This window comes from Chroicocephalus ridibundus, chromosome 6, assembly GCF_963924245.1.
Source record: "Chroicocephalus ridibundus chromosome 6, bChrRid1.1, whole genome shotgun sequence".
Lineage (NCBI taxonomy): Eukaryota > Metazoa > Chordata > Aves > Charadriiformes > Laridae > Chroicocephalus > Chroicocephalus ridibundus.
The window spans coordinates 67,201,489-67,213,610 of record NC_086289.1 but is presented as its reverse complement, the minus strand read 5'-3'; the positions used below and the strand labels follow the sequence as shown (position 1 = coordinate 67,213,610).

General features: G+C 44.5%; 1 protein-coding gene across 7 annotated transcripts in view; it reads left to right on the top strand.

Moving 5' to 3' along the window:
- Nucleotides 1-12,122, top strand: part of VEPH1 (ventricular zone expressed PH domain containing 1) — a 103,283-nt gene that overhangs the window by 52,127 nt on the left and 39,034 nt on the right. The gene's annotated exons all lie outside the window — the stretch shown is intronic.

Below are 12,122 nucleotides of genomic sequence, written 5' to 3'. Positions count from 1 at the left end.
ATACTGTATGTCAAAATTTACGTAATATTAACTCGAGTGACTTTACAGCTGTGAAAGGGATACTGGTTAAGAAATGTAAGGGTGGATCCATGGTCAGTCTGTGACAGTTAATTTGAAGCTGTCTCCTATAAATATTGAAAGCTTGACATGTCCTCAGCTCTGTTACCTCATTTAGTATTTGCTATTTTGGGTTTCATGTGCTTCAGGCAGAGAAGAGCTGTGAATTGGGTGATGATCCTACAGCAGAGGCAGGGTTAAGACTGGGCTGTTGGCCAGAATGTCTTAGTATAAGAAAATGGTCAAGTTGAGGGTGTTTTGAAGAACAGACAAGCTACAACAGCTACCAAATGCATGTGTGTATGTGCATAAGTGAATCTTTTGGAACTAACACTGCCATCAGATAGGGGATTTAAGGTGGGGCAGAAAGAAGGCATACAAAACCACAAAAAATCCATTTATTTTAGCTTGTTTCAGTTTGAGGCTGATGGTTTGGTTCAGTTCCTGATTAGTTTGGATGACTTTACCCAGATTCACATCTCTGCCATACCTTAAGCAATTTGAAGCATTCTTTTATGTCATGTTGATCACTTTAATCCTCTTAATCCTGTGGATCTTTTCCTAAACAAAAAATTAGAATGCTACCCTATTTGTCAGGCGCTTTAGCTTTCATGGAGCTAGGCAAAGTAGTTTCCATCAGCCCATATTTTTCCAGATGGTTTGTCATCTTATATCTTACAGATACATCCAGGATCTTGCAGATGGCAGTGGCCCATACTTGTGCATCTATAATTTCCTGAATGCTCCCGAGTTTCATTATTGCTTTTCAGCGTACACTGGGCAGAATATCTGCTACCTCGGTGTGGCCGCGGTCTCAGTGAGTAAGAAGATTGCCCCATCCCTGCAGGTGTTCAAGGACAGGATGGATGGGGCTTTGAGCAACCTGGTCTAGTGCGAGGTGTCCCTGCCCAGGGCGGGGGAGTGGAACTGGGTGGTCTTTAAGGTCCCTTCCAACCCAAACCATTCTGTGATTCTATGAACAACAAGAGCCTGTGTCTGAGATCCCCACATTGCATTTGCAGTTTCACCACTGGCTGCAGTAGGTGCTCTCTGAAAATTCCTTCAGCCTTTCTGTTTTCCTAGGTCTCGTGTACCCATCAGGGCAGGTAGGGCTGGCAATGGTTTGAGTAGGTTGCTTTGAAAGGCTTAAGTGAAAGGTGACATTCCTGTTTTACCTGGTTTAGCCCCGATTACCCCTGCATGCAGCAGAGGGCTCTTGAGCAGCTGGCAGGCTCCACCTGCTCTAGCCTCGCTGGGTCTCACCTTGAACTCTGCGTGTTGCACGATTATGGACTTACTTTTCTTGTTTCCCAGACTCGTTGGGATGGTGGATCAAATGCATGGCCATGTGCATCCTGCCTCTGAGAGTGGCTGGTGTCAGATGGTTCCCAGACACAAGCCTGTATGACTGCTGGATTTGCTTATAACTTGAGGGCAGGTCCTTGTTTTCCACTCTAGTTCTACTTGCTCTTTAGATAATTGGGATAAAAATGCCACTGTTAATGGCTACAGCTCGGAGCATTGAGTGTCAAGTGAGCTGTTGGAAAGAAGGCATTTGATAATATATGTGTGTAGAGGATACTGAAGGATTTGCACATCTCCAGCCTGCCTAGCCTCCTTTTTAAAAGGATAGAGCCCAGGGAGATCTAGTGCATTGTTCCATCCTTGGTCACTGAAGCCACATTCAAAGTGCAGAGCCATCCAATGAAAAATATTATAACCATTTTATATAGTAGTAAGTCACTCCTGGCTCCTCGGTGCCCTACAGGAGGAAATGCAAACAGCAAACATTCTAAGGGATTAATGACAGAATGCTGAAAAAGGAGGAGGCGGCAGGGGAAACAGGTTGCAGTACACTGGCCCTAAATCTGGTTGTTATTATGTTTTATGCTGTACTGAGAGATAATCGGTACCATATGACGGTGTAGATGGAAAAGCTCATTGCTCCCCTGCAGTGCTCGCCCCTGCACCAGTCTGATAAATTCCAGCATTCCATAAGCCAAACGTTGATTTGGAACAGATGGACCTCTGCTTCTTCGGTGGGACCACAAAGTTGCATAGGTTCAGGCCAGTGTTTCCAGAGATCAGCTCTGCTTCTGCTAGGCCAAAAAAAATATTAGTTGGCATTTTATTCTACAGGACTGGTATTTCAAATGCATCCCAAATGTGAGGGCTGGCAGTGAGAATGGAAGTGCTAACTCACAGGATAGCCATCGCGCTCACCATGATCTGCGTTGTCAGACCACGGAGAAACCCCTGGCCCAACGGGGAGCGTAATAGGAACATGAACACTCTCATAACTTGCTGCCCTCACATACGTGATAATAGCAAATCATGTGTGCTTTACACCTAATCTGGAAGCACCAGGTTAAACAGGCTGGTCTCCAGATGCGCTTTACCTAGTAGTTGGGAGATTCCTGTTGGGGTGGTGTTATCACTTTCCTGGGGGGAAAGCCAAACCAGAGGACTTGGAATGAGTCCAGAGGAGGCCACGAAGATGATCAGAGGGCTGGAGCACCTCTGCTATGAAGACAGTCTGAGAGAGCTGGGGTTGTTCAACCTGGAGAAGAGAAGGCTCCGGGGAGACCTTATAGCAGCTTTCCAGTATCTAAAGGGGGCCTACAAGAAAGCTGGAGAGGTACTTTTTACAAGGGCACGTAGTAATAGGACGAGGGGTAATGGCTTCAAACTGGAAGAGGGTAGATTCAGATTAGATATCAGGAAGAAATTTTTCACTATGGGGGTGGTGAGACCCTGTCCCAGGTTGCCCAGAGAAGCTGTGGCTGCCCCATCCCTGGAGGTGTTCAAGGCCAGGCTGGATGGGGCTTGGAGCAACCTGGTCTGGTGGGAGGTTGTCCCTGCCCAGGGCAGGGGTTGGAACTAGATGGTCTTTAAGGTCCCTTCCAACCTAAATCATTCTATGACTTTGACTTCTGAGCTTCTGTGTTGGGCCAGGACAGGCCTAATACAGGCAGTGGAAAGGTAAATGTGCTTTTGCTTATGAAGATGGGACAATGTGGCAAAAATATTTTGCTGTTTTACCTTCCCAAATGACATAAGCTTTTCCTTGCCCCAATGGTAAAGGGAAGGAAGATAGAGGGGTTTATAAAGCTAAGTTAATCTGTATGTTTTCAAATGTGGCTTTCGCCACTCAGATTTGGACTCCGTGTATTGAGTGCATTGTGGCGGCTGTTCAGACCCCATTGTGGTCATGCCCTCTTCATTAATTTTTGTGTAACTTAGTGGAGGTGAAATCTGTTGGATTGTGTTATGGCATGCATGCAAAGCTAGTAGTGTTAAAAAAAAAATATTTAAAGTGGCATTTCTTGAAGCTGGTTGCTTTAAAAATTACTCTTTTCTCCTATAAACGTATTTGTTGTTTGCATTCTTATTTGTAATCCAGACTGAAGAGATCAGGCAAAGGAAACTGAGGAAGCTGAAAAAGGCTTAAAACTGAAATTTAAAAAGTTGTATCCATTTCTTATTCCCTGGTTTCATGTTTATGGGTGGGTTTGATTCTATTTGGGAAATTTATGAACATACTTTTACTCCTGTTAACAGATTTTATTTAATAGTAAAGGATTACCAATGTAAACCAAATAATGTATTAATTGTTCCCAGAACCAATGACTCCGTACCTACTTGCCTATGGCCCTCCTGGTTTAGCCCAGCATATTAAGCTGGGATAAACAGCAATTAACAACTCTACTGACATTCTTCTGGTTATATTTTGTTCTTTTCCCCCAGGAACAACTACTTAGTAGTGAACTTCAAAATTGCAACATATATTCTCTTATTTCCTTTAGGAAAAACAAGTTGTTGCTTATTCTCTTGCTAGAAGTTTGAGACTTGCCAAGACATGATGAAAAATGTTTCTTGACTGGAGGAGTGTTTCCTTGGGATCTTGATCAGTCTCTGCCATCTGGGGCATTTGGTGATTATGTGGGGTTGTTTTGTGCCTTGCATTGCCTTTCACATACATGGTCTTCATGTTTTAAAATCCTTTCCTTGTGTTACTTGGACTCTCCTTCCAAGCCAAGACAAAGTCAGGCTGAGGAAGGAGAAGAATTCATCCTTCTTCATGGAGAAGATGTGCCCAAGCATTAGCAGCTGCTGCTGCCAGGGGTGCAGGAGAGCAGGATGCAGGCATAGCCGGGTACGATGCCCGGGGGAGGCTGAGATGAGGAGCCGCTTGAGTGGAGCAGTGGACAGAGCTCTAAAATATCTCAGCTTAGGTTTGCTATTAGGCCCTCGTCAATAGGGATAATTCATAGTAACTGGATAAAACAAGGAATTGTTCTGTCTGTTCAGTGTGTCGCCCCAGGTACTCAGCAGCAGTAGGGATATGCTGCTAATGAGATGAAGCAGATCTATGAAACTTTTTCCTTTGCTGAGTTAACCAAGCTGGTGTTTCGCCTAAACAAAACTTTCATCAACATACACACAGACTTCTCACCTAATAAACCTGCTTCGCACCAGAGCGGGCTGGCCTCTCCTGGAGCCGGGGGTAGATCCAGGCTGGCCACCTTTCCACCTGGATGTGGGGGCACAGGCTGACATCCCAAGTGCTGAGAAATTGGTTTCTCTGCCGTTACCAAAGGGTGTGCTGACAAGACGTACAAAATGTGCTGTAATGCTCTCTGAGAAAGTCGGAGCGTGGCTCAGCCGACAGCAGTTCACGTGTCCATGAGAAGCTAATTTTTCATGCAAATAATACAGCAGCAGCACGGCTATGGGGGTGACTGGTGTTCAGACCAGGGCGGTGTGTGCGTTTACCCGTGACTGCCCGTACTAAGCCAACACCACAGTGAAGACATACCTGGTGTCGTATTGTCTTGTCCCTGAACTGTCCCTTTCCTCCTCGTGCAGCGTCTTTTGACATGTTGACATGTACAAGGGATTTTCCTGGTCCAAGCAAAACAATCATATCCATCGTCCAGCTCCAAGAGCTAGCACTCTTAAATAGTTGTAAGCCAAGTCTGTCTCTGGGGTTTTGTTTCTTTTCTTTTAGTTTTTCCAGTCAAAGCCTCTATGAGCTCATGCACTGTAGAAGTGCTATTAGAGTCACAGTTCTAGTGGTTGAAATGGCGTTTCCATAAATCCTAATTTAGGTCAGGTGGGACAGGTTACTCAGTGAAATAGAAGTTGGCACGAACACCCTGCTTCAAATTTGCGTTCTGCATTTAGAAGCGACAGTAGTTTTTAAAGTACAAAACTGGTTCTAGAGTCTATAAATGTGTAGCTTAAATGTGACCAATGTAATAGGCTTAATGTCCTCAGGGAAATTAGTTAATTTTTTCCTTCCTCTCTCCCTTACGTACTTTCTACCAATTATTTTAAAGAGTTGCAGATCCATCTTTGCCATAATTTGGACTTCATTGCTTTAAATCACATTAAAAGGACCTTTAGTCAACACTGGATTACCGGCACTCACCAAGATGTGCCATGTGCTGGGGGAACTGTTGCAGAGCAAGTAGGTTTTGTTGAGAGGAATCTCCTGCGTGTTGTATCTTACTGATATCTGGAAAGTTTCTTGGGGCTAAATTAATCTTTCCTTACCAGGAAAAGTCAGGGTGAGTGGTTACATGTTTCCACACAGGGAATTACACAGAGATTCAGGGAACTAAGTTGTATCCACCTTCATAGGCTGAGACTGGTTTCTTTTCACCTTCAAAGCTTTTTTGTTAACTCAAGCCTGCAAGTGATTTATTTCTATTCTTTATAGCAAAAATGTTTATATGCTCCCCTTTCCCAGCTAAACCTACAGACCTGATCCCTGCTCGCTCATCAGATTCCCCTTTGTCAGCCGCTGTGCATTGCCAAGTGCAAAAGCAGTGACTTGTTTTCCCTAGAAATGACTGCCTTCAAGTCTTGCTGGTGTGAACAGGTCTTACTATGTCGTATTATCTCTGCTTTAACTCCTCTGAAATCTATTGGGATTGCACAAGGTTGATATTTGGTTCGTAGTGTTTTATATAACTTGCAATGATGGACTGGGAAAAGTATGCAACCGAGCTGACCTAAAACTCAGCCAACTGATGTGTTTTAGGAAAGCCAAAAATGTATCTTCATAAGCTACATAACATACTGAGTACTTAAGTATATGCAATTTGTAAATACTACAGTGATTTTTAAAAGCACCTTTTTCATACTCTGTTAGAGCGCGTCTGAGCACAAGTATGAGCACAGACGTGTTACACGCATGCTTTGCTCCTAAATGATCCTGGCACACTTTTAACTACCACAAGGTAGAGCAAAAATGACCTCCTGTGATGGACGTTTTGAGGTTTAAATAATAGTCCTTTGGGATCCTTGAATATAATATTATAGAAGTGCAATACTGTACTAGAAATATAAAAACCCATGGTGAATGATGTTGTTCTGCTACAGTGGGATACTGTGCATAGACCCTGAACCAAAATTGCTACGTGAGAGGGAAAATACTTGTAAAGAGTAATATTGTCACTTCTAGAAACTCTCAGTGCTTTGCTTTGCCTTGTTGAAAATGAAAACGTAGCATACAAAAGTTAGTGCCTAGCAACAGCTGGGTGTTAAGATAACACTTGCCATATAAAATACAGACATTTTTGGGGGATATTTTGAGCACAACAGGCTCTGATAACCTGTTGAATAAAATTTACATCATCTGCCATGTTTTTATATGGGAGGTAGTACAAGAGAACTCTACTGCCATGGTTACATTTGAATAAAAGTTTAAACCTATTTTATTATTCGCGATGCTAGAAAGGGAAAGCTGCAGCGGTTAAAAATCTCTGACAACTTTGGCCAGACACTTGAGCGCTTGGTTGCTTGTGAGCAGAAGGGTACGTTCCTGGGTGGGAAGTGCTGCCGTGGGCAGGGCCGCAGGAAGGCAGGGCTTTCAGTTCTGCTCCTTCACCTTTGGTGGACGCTGTCAAAATTTGGAAAACTAGGACTCAACCTATGTGACTGTTACAATTCAGTTTTTTAGCTAGAGGTCTGTCTCTGTGCGGCAGTTAGTGACACAACGGGCCACTGGTTGTTCTGCAGCGTGTGGTACGTCCAGTGTGCCAATCTCACGTGCTGTGGGTCAGTCTCTGATGCTATTAATTAAAATGAGCAGGATTTTGTTTTTGTTTTTTTTCCATTTTATGAAATGCACAATGTAGATATTTTGCTGGCATGTCATTTTTTTGAAAATCTGCCCAGCTTCATGCACCCAAATGACAAGAAACTCATTTTGCCTTGCCTATCTATTTACAGGTCTCCTGTGACCATAAAAATGAATTCCCGTGGTATTGGCATGATGGTTTGCGCTTGAGCAAAATGCAATGTAACAGTGCTAGAAATGGATCAGGGTCATCTTAGTCCTCATCAGAATAGGTTTATTATTTAAATACCACTTTCCACTGACTTTGGAATAACTGAGATTAGCTGTTACATGTTAAAACTGGTAGTTCGTTGCAAACCATTGAAAAACACATGTAGTAAACGGCCTTGTCAGATATTGCCAAATTCAGAATATCAAATGTAGCAGAAATAGCTATGAGTAATCACTCCTCTCATACCAAAGGTTTGAAGGTTGTCTGAGTAGGAGGCTTTTATCGGTTGATATTAACAAATGAATGCTGCTTTTTTCCAGGAACTAACTTTTTGCTCAGCCAGCATGGACTCCAGCGCTTCAGCTGACATTTATTTTGGCATGTATTATCAGCCTCAGAATTTTTCTCTGTGTCATCCACAATGTCTTGCTAAGCAATTTGTTAGGGTCTTGTGTCTCTCCGTATATCCTATGCAATTTTTTGGTCCGCAGCAACAAACCTCCTTCACAATCCCATCAAACACAATCCCACCTAGCACTGAGCACCCTTTCTTAATTGCTAACCAGGAGCTGGTGTCCTGGAGCTCTGCCACCCCCTGCTCGCAGCCACAATCACTTCTGTGGGAAGCCCAGGTGGGGTTCGATCGGCTTGATGTGGACCTACTGTGGGTGACATGAAAGCTAGCTCTGGACTCTGTTGCCTTGGTTGTTTAATGCACTCCAGTGTTTGCCTGCAGCCTTTAAATGCCTCCCAAGTTTCTTGTCAATTCATACATTTGTAACTGAAAAAATTAACCGCCGTACTCACTGGAGAGGAAGGCATTGACTGCCAGCTCCTTTTTGCAATGGCAGTACATGGTTTATGGTCACTTTTAGCTCAGAGTGATTTCCTATAATGAGGCATTAAACTTTTCACATACATGGACCAAGGCCAAACCTCTACTTCTGGTTGAGTATTTTGTTAGCATCTGTGATGCATGAACCAGGGGTCTTTAGTTTGGACCATGCTGTTGGAAGAGCATTCTGTTCAACAGTCTCCTTGGAGACATCATTTAGTTTTGTGCTGTAATATGTCCCAGTATTTAAGGTCGCTCTAATTAACCCCTTCAGTTTCTCAAGCTCCTCTTTATATTGGATGTGAATACTGGCAGGTTACTGGTTTGGGTAATTAGATTAAACTCAAATTTGCCCCACAGCTACAAATCCAAGAGTAGGGGATTTTATGCCCCATCTTTTTCACACTAAGGTGAGTGTGTTGCTTATGGGCATGATGTACCTGTGATCTGCAGCTAAGTTAGTTTTCTTTTCAGAACTGTTATCTCAGTTTAGCAGCACTTGCATCTTTGTTGGTTTAACTTTAAGCCCTGGCTTTCTCCTGCTGAAAGCTTATGGTCATACATTTCTAATATCGTCCCACTGTAGATCTTAGAGTATGTTCATGCTCAGGCAATAGACATGACCCAAGCAACACTTCCACATTCCACAGGATTTAGTCAGTGTGCACAAATCAGTATTGTCTTCTTCAAAGAGCAGCCTACAAATGCCCAATGCTTGGAACCAAGCCACCACTTCATATGGATTCTTCCCTTCTTCGAGGTAACATTCTCCTGAAATATATATATTTTTTTTCCAGGCCTACACAAGAGGAAAGAGTGCCATATTTCCTAACACCAACAAGTGTGCCTCTTTTTTTGGTATGCTCAGTAAGTCCAAGAGCATTGCCCCCACTTTAGCTTCTCTTTCCATTGCTGTCTCAGAGCAAAGGAAATATCTTCAGAATTGTCCTCTGCTAAATGCACTCCTCGGAGACAAATAGAGACAGGTTTTCTTGTTGGCTCACCCATGGATTAGGAGAGCCAGGGCTGGTCTAGGTCCTTCCTCCTGTCTCTTTGGAGGGGAGTGATCCACATGGGGTCCTGTGCAGCTCAACATCATTTTGGCTTGGTTCATGAACTCCCTGTCTAGGAGGAAAGCTCACTGGCTGGTCTGATCCTCTGACCTCCTGGTGCTTGTGGCTTTTCTTCTGCTTTCAATATTGCTCCTTCTGGCCCCATATTGGTTTATGCACCTGCCTATGATTAAAGATTAATGAACACCCCATTGGTTTCCCGATAATCCAAGCTTCATCTGCTGTAATGTTGCTGATTATACCATGCAAGTGTTCCTGTGAGGAAGGAGTGCTGTTGTCATCCCTTTCTCTACAGTCAGTACAATCTGGTTTGGTTCTTGTGCTCCCTTCCAAACATTATACATTGCCTTGTGTGTGTTTCCCCACAGTATGTGTTGTGACTCTACTGGGTTTTGTGGAGCCTAACTTTAATCTTCCCATGCCTTTACATCTCAGATCTCTTCTCCTGTGCTACAGTGGAGTCTCAGTGAGCTCTGCAGTCCCGACTTGACACTGGTGACTTCCTTTTCTTGGCAAATTCAAGCAGCTTTGTCAAAGAATAATAAAGTGGTTTCCACTTGCCAGCTTCTGAAGTTTTTTCTCCCAGCCTAACAGCCATCTGGCCTCTCTGTAGCATCTTAGGCAGGTTCCAACATCCCAGTTTTGAATTTTCTGCATCTTTAGTGACAACCTGATCCATTGATACTTTTGCTCAAGGGACCCATCCTTTTGTACCTCTGGTAAACTCATTCCTCATATGTGGTGTTTTTATGTGAAATACAGAATTTGTTACATTTCTCTTCTATGCTTTCACATCTTGATTAAACGAAAATTGTTAAAACCAAGTATTTCAAGATGGTCTGTTGTTGGACAGATAGGCTGCCTTCTGAGATCAGTTGTCCGTGTGGCTGGTGCTCATTGGCAGTAGATCTAGATGGCTGTGCTGTTTAAACTGTCTCCCATTAGCCACATTTTCTAGAAAGTTAGGACTCATTTTTCCAGTTAGGGTATTTTCTTACAGCATTTTATTCCTGCACCTTCACTGTTCGGTGACTCACAAGGATAGCATGTGACTCTGAGTAACACTCCCGGCGCAGCTGGGCCGTGTCAGCCCCCTCAACTGCCTGACTCATCTGTGGACGCTGCAGGCGAGACCTGGCTGGCTGACACCGCGGGAGCCTGCGCTGCTCTCTCTTCTCCTCGAAACCACTTTGGCTCTGCCCCTGCAGGTGCTGGCAGGACAGGGCGACAGGAGAGGTGAGCAGCAGTGGCTTTGTGCATGGATCAGTCTACCGGGCTCATCAGCCATGGCCTGCCTGTCTGTCTGTCTGTTATTTCTGCCTTTAGCTCAGAAACAAGTTCGTCAGCGGCAGCTGCTGGTGGGACCGTTTGCTCCCCTCCCCTTCCAAGTTCAAGTCTCCAGCTGGGTGAAGAAGGTGCAGCTCTCTCCTGTTTTTCCATTAAGGTCATTGTTTAAGGATCTTTGTCTCTTGTTTTCCATGCCTTTTTACCTTGGATAGCCGCTTGTCCCTGTTCAAAGGGGCTATAAAATGATATCGCTATTTTAAGTTAATAAAGAAGGCTCGTTAGGTTATGCCTACCATGCTGTTATCATTATGAGTAGTCATCCAGAGACAGAAAATAAGGGTCCAAGGTCAATATTTTGCAAAAGCAGAATCATGCATCTCAAGGGCTTCATTTCCAGTTAAAACCAGCAGAGAGGTTCAGAGTCAGGTAACATTACATAGCATATAGCTTTTGCTCTGAGCGGTTCATCCCAAAGGACACCTTCAGGTTGCATGTAACCATTTTTTTATCAACAGATGACATGATTACAGATGGCATAAATGGTCAGTATTTGACAGAGCAGTGAGAACTGGAGATGCTTTCTCTGTCTGTAGTGCCCCGGAGCTGAGGCTGTGAGTCAAACTGCACTTTTGGAGAAAACCTGTGTGTTAGCGGGTGTCGCTGAGTCACAGCTCTGGACAGACATATCATACCTTTCCCAGCATATAACTGTTCCTTGTCCTTGTTGGACCTGGAGCTCCATTCCTTTTCCTCTCCGTATGGGTTTTTTGCTGCAAGGTCTGCTGCTGGGCTGGCAGTGTGGCCCACGAGCTCTGCCAGCGGCTGCCCTTATGCTGATTTGAGCAAGTCACTGTGTCACATTGTCCCTTGCAGCGTGGCAGCAGCAACGATTCCTGTCCCTTGTGTGTTGTGCCTCTTGGAGAACGGCTGCAAAAGCTGCAGCTCCCTGGCTTGGTGTGTAAAAATCGGGTATGACCAGCAGATTTATGCTTGATAAGAAGCGGGTTTTGTAGGACCTGGAACCCCTAGAAGCCAGGCTGTAGCCAGAGCGCCTCTGCAGGGGCAGGTTCAGGTGGACCTGAGCTTGGACTGGGGCTCCAGGGTGGATGGGGAGAGGGGCTGCTGCTGGGAGCCCCCACAGCCTGGGTCACCCCTGTCCCTGCGGCGACACAGGGCTCAGTGAATGCTCAGTTAATGCTCTTTGAAACTGTGGTATTTCTGGTGATGAATTAATAAGATGGCCCATACAGCAAACATGCTACATGCACAATAGTGTTGTAAATCGATTTATGCATCTTTTGGCTCTGTGAGGATCCACTGCAAAGGGGAAGTACCCCAGGTTTTACCAGGGGCTGAATGAGCCCGATCCTGGCTGGGAGCCGTGCGCTGCGTTCCTCCATCCCTATAGACACCGGCTTTCAGCTGCGCAAAGACTCGGCAGGGATCCCACAGACACCAGGCCCCCATATGGCTGTTTCCTAATATGGGATGGGTTTTTTTTCCAACAAACACTTTAAATAATAAGTGATGCACAGTTTTGACAGGTCTGTCTGGTTTGATAAGCTAAAC